The sequence below is a fragment of the Apium graveolens genome, chromosome 9 (genome assembly GCF_009905375.1).
Source record: "Apium graveolens cultivar Ventura chromosome 9, ASM990537v1, whole genome shotgun sequence".
Lineage (NCBI taxonomy): Eukaryota > Viridiplantae > Streptophyta > Magnoliopsida > Apiales > Apiaceae > Apium > Apium graveolens.
Genome location: NC_133655.1, coordinates 203759379 through 203779927, shown reverse-complemented (window position 1 = coordinate 203779927; position 20549 = coordinate 203759379). Strand labels below are relative to the sequence as shown.

Below are 20549 nucleotides of genomic sequence, written 5' to 3'. Positions count from 1 at the left end.
TGTCTTACCAACTGCCTAACACACTTAACATAATTGTTTCATACACTAATTAACCCTTTAAGATCCTTAACCAAGGTTTCAAAGTAAGGCGAGGGGTAATGGTTCGGTCGCGAAACACCGTTACTTAAAACGGTCGTTTCTCCTAAACCGTACATCGGAATCAAACGAACTACATATCAAAACGAAGCTCGTAATATGAACTATATAAACATGGCAATGGTCAAAATCTAGCAGGGATTTCTCGGGTCCTAATGTTATGAACAAAAGCAGTCTAAAGTAAATTGGACATTAAGACGGCTATGTTTACGCGATTTTCCAAATTTTTACCATTCCAAATCATATCAATCCAACTACCAATCAACAACAACTCAAGATACACATCAATGCTACTGATTTCAGTCATAATAAGCTCAAGGATCTCAATCCAATCATATATTATAACATCTCCAAATTCAACTAAACTACTTAACAATTAAGCTCGAATCATGCTTATCATTCAAATTACTACTCATCCATCCAAACCATCTCCAAACATCAACATTCAAACTTATTACTAAAGGGTGTGAAGATTTATACCTTCATTGGGAGGTTTTAAGTTGCTAGGAAGCCTTAGGGAGCCTCCTACAAGCTTGATCTTTTCAAAGAAATCAAGAACACAAAGTTAGGCTTTGAAGTTTCTAAAAGTCCGATTTAAAGAACTGTACAAATGAGGGTCTTACCATGCTTATTTCGAAGAGACTTGTGAACAAGAGTTGTAGGAAATCTCAGTACCTTTCCAACGAGCTATAGAACAGAACATTTGAGTGAGTATTGAAGGAGATATGGCAGTTTGAAGTTGCTGGGTTTGTTTTAGCCGAGAGCTTTCTTCTTGAAATGGGAAAGTCAACTTCTAATTTTTGTGTTTTATGATATTTGCTTCGTTGCTTCTCCTTTTTGGCCTTGGAAAATGTTTTAGCATTTTACCATGGTAAATTTTACGTGGCCCAAAATCAACCAACAAAACAAAACCCCTTGTCATGCTTATGTCATCTTGCACATGTCATAATGCTTCCACTTGTCCACACCTTGTTGGTTTGATGACATCATCACCCCTAACCTCCTTGATTAACTCCTAATTGCTTGCCTAATGACCACTGATCTGTTATCCGGTTCGCTTAACTTTCGTTTTCGTTTATCGTTTGAGGGATCATACCCGGGATCTTATTACTTAGGTTTCTTTAACCTTTCTCAATACATTATATTCCTTTCATGATCCTCTCTTATAATCCTTGAATTTAAATTTTTTTTATTCTGTTACCTTATACTCAATTCTTTCTATATCTGGTAGATTTTCGGGAAAAATCAAATTGTTCGGAATTGGATTCTGACGATCTTTACATACACTTATATACCATATAGAGTACTAATAAAATCTCAGAATATCCATAACAGAACCCCTACATAGTGTGGCATGAAAAGTTTTCTCATTCAGCAAAAACACTATTCATAAGGGTTTCAAAAATTTCCAAAAATTGGGGTTATTACACTTTTCCTTCTGGAACCTCTCACTCTCCGCCTCTGCGATCATAGCCTTCTGTACTACTCCTGCATAAGTCTCCAATTCAAAAATATCTACCTTCCCCCTGATCCATGGTTTCAAACCCTGCTGGAATCTCTTAGCTTTCTTTCTATCAGTATCAACATACGACGTCACATCCTTGACAATTCCTCAAACTTCCCCTCATAATCTGTTACCGACATATTCCATTGCTTTAACTCTAAAAACTTCAGCTCCTTTTGATCCTGAACAAACTGAGGAAAATACTTTTCTAAAAATAATTCCTTGAACCTTTCCCAACTAATAACATATGTGCCTTCCAATGTCTTCACCATTTCCCACCAATAGGTGGCCTCATTTTTCAAATAGTAACTTGCAAACTCAACCTTCTGTTCTTCCTTTACTTTCACTAAGGCAAATGCCTTCTCTATTTCCTTTAACCAAACATTTGCTTCAATTGGCTCTAAGGAACCCTTGAATTCTGGTGGGTTAATTGCCTGAAAAGTTTTGAAGGTTACCTGGGGATTAGTCTGCCTTTGTTGTTGTTGTGCCAGGTGAACTGTTTGTTGGGCCAAGATTTGAAGAATCTGGGCTATTGCTGGGTCCATAGGTCCTGGGTTCACATTCGGGTTTGTATCATCTTGATTGTTGTTGTTGTTGGTTTCTTCATTCTGGGTGTTGGTGCGGGTATTTCTTTTGGGAGGCATTTTCTGTAAAGAATCAATCAATTTATTTAGGTTTTGAATCAAATATTTGTATAAAAAAAAGTTTTGTAAAACAGGAATATCTCCTTTTTGAAAACAGTTGTAACTAAGTAAATTGCATGCTTCTTTACAGAATATAAACAGTTATGGAAAACAGGGTACATGGTATCACAGGGTATAACTGGTGCAATAAATAAGGTAAGGTAAAACAGGTGCAATAAAATAAATGACAGTGCTGGAAAGGAAAAAGGTATTGATATATATAGATCAAAAGTTTTAGGGTAGTACAAGCGTAAAGACGCTTCGAAAGTAAAAGCAAAAAGGGTACAACAACCTACTCACTAGTCAGCATCGCTAGTCTATAAATACAACTCAAGAGTCTACTGATACACACTACACACTACTGTCCATACTACATAATCATAACAACACTACTCAGCATCTTCATCTCAAAATCTCTAACTCAGCTCCAAGGAAACTCTGGTCCTGCCAGCCTCTCAAAGTCCTCCATCACCTCAGTAGCCCAGCCCAGCAGTGCATCAGGGCCTCTGCCAGGTAGTGTAGCTCCATGTAACCTAGCCTCAAGAACCCTTCGTGTCACATGAATCTCCTCTCGAAGCTCCCTCACACCACGATCAACATCTGTAGTCCTGATGATATGCTGTAACTCTCTAATCTGAGCCAACAAGGAATCACGCTCCAATAGAAGAGCATCATACCGGTAATAAGGAACTGGGGGCAATGTAGACTGGAATGAGGCACTCGCTACTGAATGCCCAGTGGAATCTGAATCAGCTGGTGGGGGTCCTCTGACAGGTGGCCTCATGCCTGGAGGTGGAATAGCCTGCAGTGGTACGGGCTGCAACACAGGTGGAGGTAGAATAGCCAATGCTGGTGGAACAACAGGACGTGGATGCGAAAACGGCACTCCAACTGAAGGCTCTGAATGATCAGCTGATACGGGAATAAAAGAGTCGGCCATCACTGCTATCTGAAATCATATCGTAATATAAGAATCTCGTACCATAACATGAACTATACTAATATCTGATATACTGAAACACTCAACCTCTCAACATTCTATCATCCTATGCCTTACTTCCAATCCTAACGCTCTACCCATTCCCGTTAACCTAGGCTTGTGTCAGTGACTTATAACCTGTAGCTCTGATACCAAACCTGTGGCGCCCTCCAAACCCGGGTCAGAAGTTTGGGGTCCACACATACACCTTATTTATAACCTGCTTATAAAAATAATAAAGATAATAATAATATATGTAGTGACCCTACTTACCAACCACCACGGACCGCAACAGGTTAAAGTATGCACACAAGCCAAACACACTAATATATTACAAACCGTTCAAATCCCAACTATTTCAAACTCAAACTGAGTATTAAACATTATTACAAACTTTTGCAAACTTAAATTATTCCAAAAGAAGCCTACTAGCTCAGCTTTCTCAACCTGAACCCCTAGCTCTCGCGCTGGACTGGGGATCCTCTTTACCAACTGGTTCCTTTTTAACTAGAAAGAATATAAACAACATCGCACGAATGAGCTAACTAGCTCAGCAAGTCACAATGACAAAACTGAGAATAATGATCATCAGGTGAATATGTTTATGATATCAAGTGAACAATGGATTATGATTTAGAATAGGATATTATACTTTTAATTTAAAAACCAAGGTTAGGCTGCTGATCAGTCACGCACTAACCCCGAGCAAGGCACACAACATTGCTCTAACTACTGGATCCAAGGCACACATTGGCCTAACTTGACCATTATATGGTCTGACCACGAATCTGGTCCACAATTTTATAAAAACAATCCAATTCTCACATAATAACAGAATATGCAATAGTAAACAATAACTGAAATCATTAACAACAATAAATGTTTAACAATGAAAGGGTTTCAATCCTTGTAAGGATCAACCAGGTACTTTCAAAGCTTGAATGCTGGGTAATGAAAGAATTGGATAACAAAGGAAACAACGTTTCAGGGTTTCAAGGATTTGGTCTTTCATAGCATAAGATATCATGGATTGAGTATATAGTAATCCAGTTCAGTGTCTGGTATTTAGTTTGTATGTATTTGTGGAGTAGTATCGTAGATTTGTGGTTCGTGTTTGGGTATACAATAATCAATGGCTTAGAAAGAATATGGTTCATGGCTCAAGAACAATAACTGAAATCAAGATTTAGGTTTTCGTGCTTCAAAGCACTTGTAATGTCAACAAGACTATCAAGAATTACAATATCTCGAGAAAGTTCAGAACACTTGCCTGGTATTAGCTTACTACTCTGCACTCGCTTCCAATCACAACCGTCTTACTCTTCAACTATCTGTTTTCCTTTCCTACGTCTTGCCTCTTCTGCTCACATATCATAAGCATCTATCAATCATCAACTCATAAGATTCTATTCAACACATACTTCTATCTACCCTTCGTTTTACCCAAATCCGATTAACGGATTGAAATCTATGCAATAACGAAGTAAACACCGAATATATAAACCGATAGTCAAACAACAGGTCACGTATAACACATAATACATCACGTAATCAATGACATATCATTTATAAAGAAGTCTCGGGTCATAAATGTGCTTTCGGGTATTTAAAATAATTTTTAAAACATTTTTCGGAATTAAAACGGGTCGTTGGATCAATTTTGAAATAATAAACAGGGTTCGGTTGGCCAATTCTGGCTCCGAAACAATTTTAGAATAATTATCGAGCCTTGAAAATAATTTAGAATAATATTTTAAAGCTCGAAACTATTTTTCGAAATTTTTAAATCATTTTTAAATAATTAAATCTAATTAAATAATTAATTAAAAATCAATTAATAATTAATTAAATCAATTAATCAATTAATTTTTGAATTAATTGACTAATTAATCAATTAAAAATTAACTGAAATTAATTAACTAATTAATTCAGATTTATTTGTGAATTAAAAATAATTTTCGGAATTAAAATAATAATTTTTAGAATTTTCAGAAATTAAAAAGGAATTTTTATAATAAAAATAATTAGGAAATATGATTTTTAAACATTTTTAAAACAGGAATCCAATTTTTGCAAAGTCTGGAAACTTCAGGGACCTAACTGTATCGTCCCCAAAAGTCTAGGGACCAAACTGTAAATTTTACTTCCCGTCGCGGGAAAACACAGGGGTGGCCGGAGAACACGATTCCGGCCTCCTCACATTGCCACAAGCTCCAGATCACATCTACAGGTTACCAGGAACACAACCATGCAATCAAAACAACCTAACAATCCCTGAGTTGGCCGGAATTTGGCCGTGAAATTTTCCAGTTTCCGGCGAACATCGGAAAACTTCAAAACACAACTCCCTTCTCTACAGACCTCGTTGGTTCATGAAACTTATACGACTAGATTGCAAATTTCACAGAGAACACAACCCACTATAACACAACATCAATCTATCACAGAATAAGAAACCCCCAAATTTCAATTAAGAACATTCATACGGGTTATAAACCCTAATTTTGAAATTCGAAAATTAAACTCAAATTTGAACATGTTATTGAACTCCAAATCAGACGTATGACATATGAAAATCATCAGGAAAATAAGCTCTACAACATGCAATCATCAAATCATACAAACAATCATCCGAACAAAAATTCATATTTTTAATAAAATAAATTCGAAAATAAATATTTTTTTAGAAAAATAACCTTGATTTCTGCAATGAAACAAAGCTCAGAATCTGATAGAACACCTCAAATCCTTCGTTTTGGTTACTCAAGCTTTGAAAACAGAGATCGGTAACACCTTCGTTTTGCTGTTTGATTCTTAGAACAGTTTTAAGAAATTAGGGTTTTTCTCTGAAAATTATATAATTAACTATCTGCAAATGATTTTGATACGAAATAAAATACGGTAAAAGGCTATTTATAATTACGGAAAATTAGTATCCCGTTGGATCATTCCGGATATAAAATGGTACGTTTATTTATAAAAACTGATCCAAACGGTATCGGTTTTCGGGATAATTATCCAGATCAGTACAATTTGCACTGCGGTCTTGGTCTCAGCGCCTGGTTACACGTATTACGAAGTGATAATTGGGATAGTTTAATAAAAAGCTCCCGTTTATCGAAAATACGGGTTTTATTAATTTACCGAAACGAATATTGTATCGAAAATGTTGTGCCGGGACCCGCGCAGGACAAACCGTACGCCGGATCGAAAAAGTCGAAACATGGAAAATGCTCGGAATATTACAATTAGGTTAGGAAGGAGTTCTCGGAAGAGTTTCAGGTTCCAAAAACGTAACAACGGTTGACGTCGGTTGGTTCCCGTTTTTATAAAATAGATTTTAATTACCCGGAAAAAGATTTTAGAAATTTCATATGATTCTTATAAATCCATAAATCAACATAAAAATAATTAGGAAGATATGACAATTATCTATATTTTATTTTGGACATATAAAAATTAAAATACTCAATTAATATTATTTTTGAATATTCAAGTACAGATAACACTTAACAATTAACTCACAGAATAGATACTGAGCACACATAATAATTATTTAATATCAAAAATAATTACACGATATATCCCGGATATTACAATTTCTATCTGACTCGCATATATACACATATAATTATATAACACGTATGGTTCACATAATCACGTAAAGCACATAACACATAAGGCACATAATTAATTTTTTAGACTTATAAATATTTTTAGAATCAATACTAGACTCATACATGTATTAACTAACCCTATATGATTTTATTACAATTTTTCGGGATTTATTTGACTCGAATCTACCCCTATTAGGGCATATAAACAATTAACTATCACAAGATCACTCTCTTCCGGAAGAAATTATGACTTACAATTATTTTTATTGGATTCGTTTCATTTTTCTGAGTCTACGGGTCTTTGTTTCGCTCAATTCGGACTAACGGTTTAATTATTATGAATTAAACAAGATTTAAATAATTAATAAGGAATTATAAATAATTAATTATAATTAAATAATCCTTAATTATATTTTTAAATAATTAATTAATAATTATTGTATTTTAAAATAATTAATCTCTAATTATTAGGATTAATTACAATTTATTACAATTATTTATAAATTATTATTACTTACTCGATTAGATCGTATATTTATAAATAACCAATCGATACAATTGACTGATACGCTATTTATCGAATAAATATTTATTATTCGTACCATAATCTAATTCATTGATTAACTACTCGCATAAATACGAGCTACTCGGAATTCTCGAATAACTATCGAACTGTTATTATTATTATTATTATTAATAACACCCTCCAAATCCGGGGTACAAATTTGGGGCATTATTAATAACAACTATAAACTAAACCTGCACAAGCGGAATATAAATATAATAATTACCCCGAACTACCACTACTCAGGATCTTTTAAGGTTAAGAGTTGAAAACAAGAACACACTAACTTTATTACAAACCCAAATAAATACAATCTGTCTCAAGAACTCTCTCTGTTACAAAACTTTATTCTATCTACATTCTCACCACACAACTTTTATTCAAACCACATAAAACCTTTATTCAACCCAACATTACTACTTATCCTGTTACACCTGATCTGGTAACTCAAAGCTCTCTTCGGGGATAGGAAGGAACACTTTTGGTATAAGAAGGGGACGCTGCTTGACTCGCTGCTTGACTATGCGGGTCCTGATGGGTTTCATTCTCTACCTTAACTGTAAAACAATAGGAATAACAATAAAAGGGGATGAGCCAAAATTGCTCAATAAGCCAGCAACAATATATATAGTATAAAGAGAGAAGAATAAGTGAACTAATAAGCTGCTGGTTTGAACAACCATATGTATCTTAATAGAATAATAATTTACCAACACTGGCGAGTGCCAAATGAACAAGACTGGAAACAAGAACCAACATATGCACTATAACCTGCAGATCAGTCAGGATACAGTGCGGATCTATACCCAACTACATAGACCCAACCAACATAAGGAGTACTCAGGCAACTATGGCCTATTAATTAAAGGTCTGGGTAAAACCCAGTGATAAGTGGCATTTTATACCACTTAGAACATCTTAAAATGGCTTAAATTGGTGCCTTGAAATCAATTATTTTGTGTATTTGATGCATTTTTCTAGTGTTTATGCATTTCAGGGTATTAGTTGCATTTCAGAGGAGTAATCATCAAGAATAAGCCTTGGCATGTGTTCACCATTGAGAGAGGAAAGAAAGGGGCACATTACGGCGAAGAAACGGAGCAAACTCAGGATTTTTCCAATAGGGTCCTGAGCGCCCGCTCAGTAATGCTGAGCGGCCGGGCAGGAAGCTGAGCGCCCGCTCAGCTATGCTGAGCGGCCGCGCAGGGTCGGGAAAAATAATAAATTGTTTTAGACTTCTACTTCTGTTTGGCTTCCAACTTCTATGTAATCTGAGTTTTATGGGACTATTATATAAGTAGATTTGGAGACGTTTCCACGAGAGGGGATCGTGGTATTAAGCAAGGAGCGAAGGAGATAAGGAAGAAGATCGTTTTAGCATACAGCAACGAAGAGGAAGCATATTTTCTTGTGAATCTTGTTTCGTTGTAAAGTTGGATGCTAGTTTTTTTACTTTGAACCTATTTACTCTTATGACGTACTCTAGTTTAATATAATTAGTTTAGTTATTAGTTTCTTGTGTTTATTTATCATGATTTCATATGAACCCATGATGACGATAAGTGCTATTATGGGCTATTTGTGAACATGGGGTTGTAACGTATTTACTATGGAACTCTTTAGTTAATTGTTAGTACTTTAGTGTGTGATGACTGTATGATATCTAGTATTGGTTGTGCGTATTCGTCTTATGTGCGTCACGAACATATAAGATAGGGTGTTAATCTCTTGTGAAGCGATGGTGGATCTTGAGATTTAGAACTTGCCATGCTAGCATAGGTTCATGTATGATGTGCATGATTAGTGTGTAACTCTAACAGTTTTATTCGCCCTGTGTAATCAAAAGGAATAACTTGTGCTTAAATCGTTGTGTTGTCAATTTCTGTAGACATATAGGAACTCAACATAATTGATGACTATTCAACTTCTATCTTAATTGTGGATGTTTGGTAGAATGGTATTAGTACAACGAAAGTTGGCTTTTATCAGTTTCGTGTTATTCGATTAATATCATCACTGTCACATGCTGAAGGTAATAACAATAACTATTGAAGGAAGTAGTAATGAAGTTGTGATCTCATGAGTGTTTTAATATTGATTAATCGAAGTGTTAATTAAGTGATTAATCAAGTAATTAATTGTAGTTAATATTTAGTCAACAATTCTAATTGTTAGTGTCTTAACATTGAGAAGTAATCATACATTGGTGCGTGAGTTTAATTAGACAATAGTTAGTCTGAGTCTCTGTGGGAACGAACTAGAAAGTATTCTATATTGCTTGCGAACGCGTATACTTGCGTGATTTTAGCGCGTGTTTTCGCATTAACAAGTTTTTGGCACCGCTGCCGGGGACTCGGCGTATTTGTTTAGTTTATGTACTTACCATCATTGGTCATTAGGACTCCGTGATTAGGACGTAGTTGTTACTTATTGTTTCCGGTTGTGTTTCAGGTACTTTAGCGAGCGTTTATGCAAACTCGTTCTCGTACTCGCAAGAGGACTTTAGATACAGCTAAGGAGACAGATGAAGTTCTTGATATTCCGGAGAAGATAGATTTTGAAGACTCGAATTCAGGAACTGAGAAGAAAGAACCAGTAAACATGGGTGATCATATTGTTCAGGCTGATCCAGCTCTTATGGACTTTTCTCGGCCTAAAATTGATGACATTCAGTCAAGCATTCTTCATCCGGCTATTCAAGCTAACACCTTTGAAATCAAGCCGGGCACTATTCAGATGGTGCAGAATTTTGTTTCTTTTGGAGGGGCTGCGACTGAAGACCCCAACATGCACATAAGGAATTTTATCAAGATCTGCAGCACTTTCAAGTATAATGGCGTGACTGATGAGGCTATCAAGCTGAGGCTTTTCCCATTCTCATTTAGGGACAAAGCTAAGGACTGGTTACATTCTGAACCAGCTGGGTCCATCACTACTTGGCAAGATCTTGCGCAAAAGTTTCTGGTAAAGTTTTATCCGATGGCAAAGACTGCTGCTATGAGGAGTGCTCTTACTCAGTTTGTGCAGCAACCTACAGAATCTATGTGCGAAGCTTGGAAACGCTACAAGGAAATATTGAGGAAGTGTCCACATCATGGAATGCCCGATTGGATGGTGATCACTGGTTTCTATAATGGTTTGGGGGCCCAATCTCGGCCCATGCTCGATGCAGCAGCTGGAGGCGCCTTATGGGCTAAAAGCTATACCGAGGCTTATAATCTTATCGAGACTATGGCTGCAAATGAGCATCAAAACCCAACTCAGAGGATGATGCCTGGGAAGGTAGCAGGTATTCTGGAAGTCGATGCAGCCACCGCTATTGCAGCGCAGCTCCAAGCGCTGTCAATGAAGGTTGATTCTCTGGCTACATATGGAGTTAATCAAATAGCTATGGTTTGTGAGTTTTGTGCAGGTTCTCATGCTACGGATCAGTGTTCTCTTGTCAACGAATCTGTTCCGTATGTGAATAATTATCAGCGACAACAGCAGCCTGTGCCAGCTGCTTATCATCCTAATAACAGAAATCATCCAAATTTCAGCTGGGCCAATAATCAGAATGCTATTCAGCCACCATATCAGCAAGGTGTGAGTAAACAGTTTAATTGACCTGGATTCCAGTAGCCACAACAGTATGCTCAAAGGCAATCATACCCTCAACAGGGAAGTGCAGCTGCACCTACTAGTGCTGATTTTGATGAACTTAAGCTGTTATGCAAGAGTCAGGCGGTTGCTATCAAGACCTTGGAAAATTAAATCGGTCAAATAGCCAATACAGTGCTCAATCGTTAACCTGGAACACTCCCTAGTGACACGGAAGTACCAGGCAGGAAGGAAGCTAAAGAGCAAGTCAAGGCTATTACCTTAAGGTCTGGTAAAGTTGTTGATGCTGAAAAGCCAAAAGAAGGAGAAGCTGAAATTAGAGATGAAGAAGCTAAGCAAAAGGAGAAAGCGGCGGAACCAAGGAAGATTACTGTTGAACACACTCTGCCTGAGGGTAATACAGGGGAGAAACAGCTCTATCCTCCACCACCTTTTCCTAAGAGATTGCAGCAACAAAAGCTGGATAGACAGTTCGGTAAGTTTCTGGAGGTGTTCAAGAAACTTCACATCAATATACCTTTCGCCGAGGCTCTGGAGCAAATGCCTAGTTATGCGAAGTTTATGAAGAGTATTCTTTCAAGGAAGGTGAAACTGGATGATCTTGAGACCGTTGCTCTCACGGAAGAATGCAGCGCTGTTCTGCAGCAAAAGTTACCTCCAAAGCTTAAAGATCCAGGTAGCTTCACCATTCCTTGCACCATTGGCAAGTTGACTTTTAACAAGTGCCTTTGTGATTTGGGAGCAAGCATCAATCTGATGCCGTTGTCGATCTTTAAAAAGTTAGATTTGCCTGATCCAAAACCCACATACATGTCTCTGCAATTGGCTGATCGTTCTATTACTTACCCAAGGGGCATAGTGGAAGATGTGCAGAAAGGTGAACTTACTATGCGGGTACAAGATCAGGATGTGACCTTCAACGTATTCAAGGCAATGAAATTCCCTACAGAAGATGAGGAGTGCTTAAAAGTGGATGTGATTGATTCTGCGGTTACTTCGGAACTCGATCGCATGCTAATGTCTGATGCATTGGAAAAGGCCTTAGTGGGGGATTTTGACAGTGATGATGAGGATGGCAACGGGCAATTACAATATCGGAACGCTTCTCCCTGGAAGCGAAAGCTGGACATGCCGTTTGAATCTCTTGGTGCTTCTGACCTCAAAAATGCTGAAGGAAAGCTCAAACCATCAATAGAGGAAGCACCTACCTTGGAGCTCAAACCATTACCTGAACACTTGAGGTATTCTTTTTTAGGTGATGCATCTACGTTACCTGTTATTATTGCATCTGACCTTTCAGGTAGTGAGGAAGACAAGCTCTTAAGGATTTTGAGAGAATTCAAATCGGCTATTGGATGGACCGTAGCAGACATCAAGGGGATCAGCCCTTCATATTGTATGCATAAAATTCTGCTAGAGGAAGGTAGTAAACCGACTGTTGAACAGCAGCGCAGACTTAATCCTATAATAAAGGAGGTGGCGAAGAAAGAAATTCTGAAATGGCTAGATGTATGCATCATTTATCCTATTTCTGACAGTTCTTGGGTGAGCCCCGTACAATGTGTACCTAAGAAAGGAGGTATCACTGTGGTAGCAAATGAAAAGAATGAGCTCATCCCCACTCGAACAGTTACAGGATGGAGAGTATGCATGGATTATCGAAAGTTGAACAAAGCCACGAGGAAGGACCACTTCCCTCTTCCATTTATTGATCAGATGCTTGACAGGTTGGCTGGTCATGAGTATTATTGTCTTCTGGATGGCTATTCAGGGTATAATCAAATTTGTATTGCACTAGAGGATCAGGAAAAGACTACCTTCACTTGTCCATTTGGCACGTTTGCTTTTCACAGAGTTTCGTGTGGGTTATGTGGCACCCCGGCCACTTTTCAGAGATGTATGATGGCTATATTTTCTGACATGATTGGAAATAATGTCGAGGTGTTCATGGACGACTTCTCCGTCTTTGGACATTCGTATGATGAATGTTTGAATAATCTTCGCGCCGTACTCAAAAGGTGCGTGGAAACTAATTCGGTGCTCAATTGGGAGAAATGTCATTTTATGGTGCGTGAAGGCATTATTCTTGGGCATAAGGTCTCTAGCAAGGGTCTGGAGGTGGACAAGGCCAAGGTGGGAGTCATTGAAAATCTTCCACCACCTATTTCTGTGAAGGGAATCCGTAGTTTTCTTGGACAAGCGGGTTTTTATCGGCGATTCATCAAGGACTTTTCGAAGATATCTAAGCCATTGTGCAATTTGCTTGAGAAAGATGTGCCTTTTAAATTTGATGAGGAATGTTTGACGGCATTCGAGACTCTCAAGAAGAGTCTGATCACTGCACCAGTTATTACAGCGCCAGATTGGACAGAGCCATTTGAGATGATGTGTGATGCGAGTGATTATGCGGTAGGTGCAGTTCTGGGGCAGCACAAGAATAATCTCTTTCATGTGGTCTACTATGCGAGTAAGACCTTAAATGGGGCCCAATTGAACTACACCACTACGGAGAAGGAGCTCTTGGCTATAGTCTTTGGTTTCGAGAAATTTCGATCTTATCTGCTTGGGACTAAAGTAACAGTATTCACTGATCATGCGGCCATTCGCTATTTGGTTTCCAAGAAGGATTCGAAGCCGAGACTCATTCGTTGGGTGCTCTTACTTCAGGAATTTGAGTTAGAAATCAAGGATCGAAAAGGTACTGAGAATCAAGTAGCTGACCATCTTTCTAGGTTGGAGAATCCCGAGTCTACTTCACAAGATAGGACATTAATCAATGAATCTTTTCCGGATGAGCAGTTGTTCGCAGTTCAGGAGGAAGAGCCATGGTTTGCAGATATTGTAAACTATCTTGTCAACAATATAATGCCTCCTAATTTGACCTCTGCTCAAAGGAAGAAGTTTCTGCATGAGGTGAAATGGTATATGTGGGATGAACCATATTTATTTAGACAAGGAGCTGACCAGATCATCAGGAGATGTATCCCGTTCTGTGAGACGGAGGGGATATTATGAGACTGCCACTTCACAGTTTATGGTGGACACTATGGTGGTGAGAAGATGGCAGCCCGTATTCTGCAAGCAGGTTTTTTCTGGCCTACTTTGTTTAAGGATGCTCATCAGTTTGTTTTAAGGTGTGATCGTTGCCAAAGAGTGGGAAATTTGACGAGAAAGGATGAGATGCCGTTAAATGTGATGCTTGAAGTCGAGGTCTTTGATGTTTGGGGAATCGATTTCATGGGGCCTTTTGTCTCGTCCTGCAATAATCAGTACATCTTACTGGCAGTCGATTATATCTCAAAATGGGTAGAAGTCAAAGCTCTACCGACAAATGATGCAAAGGCAGTGTTGAATTTTCTTCATAAGCAGATTTTCACAAGGTTTGGAACACCTCGGGTAATCATAAGTGATGAAGGGTTGCATTTCTGCAACTGTAAGTTCACTTCTATGATGCAGCGTTATAATGTGAATCATCGAGTTGCTACTGCCTATCATCCGCAAACAAATGGTCAAGCGAAAGTGTCTAACAGAGAGATCAAGCGCATTCTAGAGAAGGTTGTTTGTCCGTCAAGGAAGGATTGGTCCTTAAAGCTCGATGAAGCTGTTTGGGCTTACAGAACAGCATACAAAACTCCACTTGGTATGTCCCCGTTTCAGTTGGTGTACGGTAAGGGATGTCATTTACCTGCGGAGCTTGAGCATAAGGCCTACTGGGCGTTCAAAAAGTTGAACCTGGATATAGATGCAGCTGGTAAGAAAAGAATGCTGCAGCTTAATGAACTTGATGAATTCCGACTTCAAGCGTACGAGAATAACAAAATGTACAAGAAAAAGGTGAAGAGGTGGCACGATAAAAAGCTACATCCTAAGTTATTCGTGTCGGGGCAACAAATTCTCTTATTCAACTCTCGTCTCCGACTTTTTCCTGGGAAGCTGAAATCGAGGTGGTCTGGACCTTTTATTGTCAAAACTGTGTTTCCACATGGAGCGGTGGAAATTTTTGAGAATGATCCGGACCAAGCATTCAAGGTTAATGGCCAGCGGTTGAAGCACTACTATGGGGACATGGCAAACCGAGAAGTGGTTAGTGCCATTTTATTGACTACTTGAGAAAGGTACGCAACGTCAAGCTAATGACGAAAAAGAAGCGTTGCGTGAGAGGCAACCCATGATTTGTTATTACAGGAACCCTTAGAAGTTAATAACCTATCCAAAAACACAAAAAATCAGAAAAACGGGACTGAATTTTTTTTTCCAGTGACCCCCTGAGCGCCCGCTCAGCTTTGCTGAGCGACCGCTCAGGGGTCAACTGCCAGAATTTTTTTTAAGTTCAGAAAAAAACCAAAAAAATCAAAAAATTAAAAAACCCAAACACAACCCATAAACCCACGACTTCTTTTCCTAATACCCCATGATTTCATCCCTCAACCCCACTCCTAATCTAATTTAACCTAATCCACACCCTATATATATATACACCTATCCTACATATCTCCCACAAACTTTCTACACTTAAAATCTCTCCCACACACAAAAACTCAGTTCTTAACACTTTTATTCAAGATTCAATGGCACCCAAGAGAGCACGAAATATTAATAGCAGCAACACAGTCCCTACTGCTGATTTATCGAGTGGTACTACTGCAAGGCCTCAGTTGAATGACAGAGCTGCGGAGGAGGAGTACACTAGGCTTTTGGGGAAGCCGATTCTGAAGGAGAGAGGGTTTTTACCATCGGGGAGGGATGGTGAGTTGCTACCCATGATTGCAAAAAAGGGGTGGATAGCTTTCTGTGAGTCGCCCGAAGCAGTGCCGATGAGCGTGGTTCGCGAGTTCTATGCGAACACGAATGCCGAGAAGAATGGGTTTTCTGTGGTCCGAGAGCTGACGGTTGATTATCACCCAGCGGCCATTCGCCGTGTGATTGGGCAGCGAGAGAGGAAGCCTGAGAAGGAGAACTGGAATGAGAAGACTGCTGAGGATTTTGACTTGGATTTGATTTGTGCTACTCTCTGTAGGCCGGGCACAGTTTGGACCTTCAAGACCGGCACTAATGAGTATCGTCACTTTCCGGCGATCGCTATGAACAGGTATGCCCGTGCATGGAATGCATTTATTTGTGCTAATATTTTGCCTTCTTCGCATGCACACGAGGTCACAGTTGAGAGAGCACAGTTGTTGTGGGGAATTCTTAATGAGGAGTACTATGTGGACCTTGGTGAGTTTATCTACCAAGGAATTCTGAAGTTTTTGAGGGGAGCTAAGCATATGAACATCCCTTATGCATCCACGGTTACGAAGCTTTGCCGAGCAGTGGGAGTGAACTGGCCGGCTCATGAGCAGTTGCAGTTGCCGGCCGCTCTGATTGATTCTGGGAATCTGAATGGGATGCAGGAGTGGACCGGTGGTGAGCCCGAGGAGCATGGGCTGGGTTATCGTCATCCAGGAGGGCGTCCAGCACGAGGTGCTACTATGGCTAGGCCTAGGCATGATGAGGCTGGTTCTTCGAGAGCTCAGGAGGGTACTGGGATGGCTGATACCCAGTATAGGAGGCTTTCACGGCGGATAGATGCCATGTACGAGACGCAGAGCAGGTTTGCTCAAAAGCTCACCCTTGCATTAGGGACTGCTTTTCGGGGCCTTGGAGCTGATATCCAGTGGCCAGTTTTTGGTGAGGACTCTGCATACCCGCCGCCTGATACTCCACCCACTGAGGATGATGATGATGATGACTCCGTGTAGGTATACCCTGTGTTCCTTTCTACTACCTTCACTGGGGACAGTGAAGATTTTAAGTTTGGGGGTGGTAGTGAAGGAATATTTTGTGTGTGTCATATAGTTGCATATTCATGATAGTTAGTTCATATAGTTGCATAATTTTTGCCATATAGTTTTTTTTATTTATAGCTTTATTTGTTTATCATGTCATGTAGCTCATGCATATACCATGATCCCTTTTACGATGATTTATCAACTGAATTGTGATATTGATGCGAGTGTAGTGATAGCATTAAAGTGATATTGAGTCGTGTAGGTTGATATGCATGCTAGAAGCACTTGTATTTTCACTAAGTCTTAGAGAATGCTTAAGGGCTAGATTGTTGTTATGATCTGATTGTTTTCGAGGTTAATCTATTTATTATGCTTAGAATTCGATAATAGGTTCTTAGTGAATAAAGGCATGAAAAAGAAAAAAAATGGAGTAAAAATGGAATTTGTTGCTAGTTGTGGCTAGGCGTCAAATGGCTAGTAGCCGGCTCGCATATTATGCGAGTAGTCTAGGGTTGAGCAAGATGGAGCGAAACGCACTTGCTCAGAAATTTTAAAAAAAAATTGTGTGGTGTTTATGCATAATTGATCACGAGTGGGCTCTTTGGTATTCGAGTTATTAAGTTCTTAGAGGACTTTGTGCCTAGTGACCTAAGGCTTTTAGAGTCTGGGATCCGCTAACCTAACGCTCGTTACATGGATACCATTGTTTAAGTCTTTTGTGGACCTCACTCATTGCACGGTCAAATAAGCATTGTTGTCGTAAATAAAAAGCATGATTCCGTAATAAGCTCCAAAATTCTTATAGTGTTATATGTCGCTTTGTGCCTAGAATTTTTATTCTTTGTATAATCATGTGATTACCTTGATCATAATTGAGTCATAATAATTAGTCTAGTTCCGAAGCATACCTGTTAAGCATCTGTACACACCACGTTTATGGTTGTATGTTCGTTTGCATGAGTTTATTGATCTTTAGTCGCCTAACTGCATTTGTTGAGATGTTGCAATTTGGTTGGTTTGTTCGTAGTAAGGGGGATCGCTGCATTTTCATATAGGTTGCATTCATGCATGTTTTTATTTGTTTTTGAGTCTGTGACGCTTGAGGACAAGCATCGATTTAAGTTTGGGGGTGTGATAAGTGGCATTTTATACCACTTAGAACATCTTAAAATGGCTTAAATTGGTGCCTTGAAATCAAGTATTTTATGTATTTGATGCGTTTTCTAGTGTTTATGCATTTCAGGGTATTATTGCATTTCAGAGGAGTAATCATCAAGAATAAGCCTTGGCATGTGTTCACCATTGAGAGAGGAAAGAAAGGGGCAGATTACGGTGAAGAAACGGAGCAAACTCAGGATTTTTCCAGTAGGGTCCTGAGCGCCCGCTCAGCAATGCTGAGCGGCCGCGCAGGAAGCTGAGCGCCCGCTCAGCTATGCTGAGCGGCCGCGCAGGGTCGGGATAAATAATAAATTATTTTAGACTTCTACTTCTGTTTGGCTTCCAACTTCTATGTAATCTGAGTTTTATGGGACTATTATATAAGTAGATTTGGAGACGTTTCCACGAGAGGGGATCGTGGTATTAAGCAAGGAGTGAAGGAGATAAGGAAGAAGACCGTTTTAGCACACATCAACGAAGAGGAAGCATATTTTCTTGTGAATCTTGTTTCGTTGTAACGTTGGATGCTAGTTTTCTTACTTTGAACCTATTTACTCTTGTGACGTACTCTGGTTTAATATAATTAGTTTAGTTATTATTTTCTTGTGTTTGTTTATCATGATTTCATATGAACCCATGATGACGATAAGTGCTATTATGGGCTAATCGTGATCATGGGGTTACAACAGATTTACTATGGAACTCTTTAGTTAATTGTTAATACTTTAGTGTGTGATGATTGTATGATATCTAGTATTGGTTGTGCGTATTCATCTTATGTGCGTCGCGAACATATAAGATAGGGTGTTAATCTCTTGTGAAGCGACGGTGGATCTTGAGATTTAGAACTTGCCATGCTAGCATAGGTTCATGTATGATGTGCATGATTAGTGGGTAACTCTAACAGTTTTATTCACCCTGTGTAATCAAAAGGAATAACTTGTGCTTAAATCGTTGTGTTGTCAATTTCTGTAGACATATAGGAACTCAACATAATTGATGACTATACAACTTGTATCTTGATTGTGGATGTTTGGTAGAATGGTATTAGTACAATGAAAGTTGGCTTTTATCAGTTTTGTGTTATTCGATTAATATCATCACTGTCACATGCTGAAGGTAATAACAATAACTATTGAAGGAAGTAGTAATGAAGTTGTGATCTCATGAGTGTTTTAATATTGATTAATTGAAGTGTTAATTAAGTGATTAATTAAGTAATTAATTCTAGTTAATATTTAGTCAACAATTCTAATTGTTAGTATCTTAACATTGAGAAGTAATCATACATTGGTGCATGAGTTTAATTAGACAATAGTTAGTTTGAGTCTCTGTGGGAACGAACTAGAAAGTATGCTATATTGCTTGAGAATGCATATACTTGCGTGAATATTAGCGCGTGTTTTCGCCCTAATACCCAGCCCGTATCGTAACCATCCGGTCCAAAGCTTAGCATCCGAAACAATCGGAATACTTTTGATGTATCCCAACATCAGGATATATCGGAGTATATATATAACAAGGGTAAAAGTATAAAAATATGAATAAAGGATTCAATAAATTGGGAGAAATCAAGAATCGAAATAAAATAGAAACAAGATTCAATAATTGTATAACAGTGTATATGAACAAGAATTATCAAAGGTAACTGATATGGAAAAATGGGATATAATTCACTATACTGAATTTAGAATAGGGAAAAACTTGCCTTGCGCGTACTTAACCTGGTTCAATTCACCGCCTTCGGTCTCTAGCTTGATCTGCCTTGCTGACACTGAACCAATCATCAAAAGATAGTCGTTTAGATAACTTACTACATACGCGTATCTCGAATTGATACTACGCAACCCTATCAATCTACCCATGCGTTTCTATCTGACTCGCATATATACACATATAATTATATAGCACATATGGTTCACATAATCACGTAAAACACATAACACATAAGGCACATAATTAATTTTTTAGACTTATAAATATTTTTAGAATCGACACTAGAATCATACCTGTATTAACTAACCCTATATGATTTTATTACAATTTTTCGGGATTTATTTGACTCGAATCTACCCCTATTAGGGCATATAAACAATTAACTACCACAAGACCACTCTCTTTCGGAAGAAATTATGACTTACAATTATTTTTATTGGATTCGTTTCATTTTTCTGAGTCTAGGATTCTTCGTTTCGCTCAAATCGGACTAACGGTTTAATTATTATGAATTAAACAAGATTTATTTAATTAATAAGGAATTATAAATAATTAATTATAATTAAATAATCCTTAATTATATTTTTAAATAATTAATTAGTAATTATTGTATTTTAAAATAATTAATCTCTAATTATTAGGATTAATTACAATTTAGTACAATTATTTACAAATTATTATTACTTACTCGATTAGATCAATTATTTATAAATAACCAATCGATACAATTAACTGATACACTATTTATCCAATAAATAATTATTATTCGCACCATAATCTAATTCATCGATTAACTACTCGCATAAATACGAGCTACTCGCAATTCTCGAATAACATCGAACTGTTATTATTATTATTAT

At 38.1% G+C, this 20549-nt stretch overlaps 1 non-coding gene across 1 annotated transcript; it reads right to left on the bottom strand.

Moving 5' to 3' along the window:
• Positions 1–10438: 10438 nt before the first annotated feature.
• On the bottom strand, positions 10439–10545 carry LOC141688144 (small nucleolar RNA R71). The gene has a single exon (XR_012561606.1). It is a non-coding gene; the product is annotated as a small nucleolar RNA R71 (small nucleolar RNA).
• Between the last annotated feature and the right edge of the window lie 10004 nt (positions 10546–20549).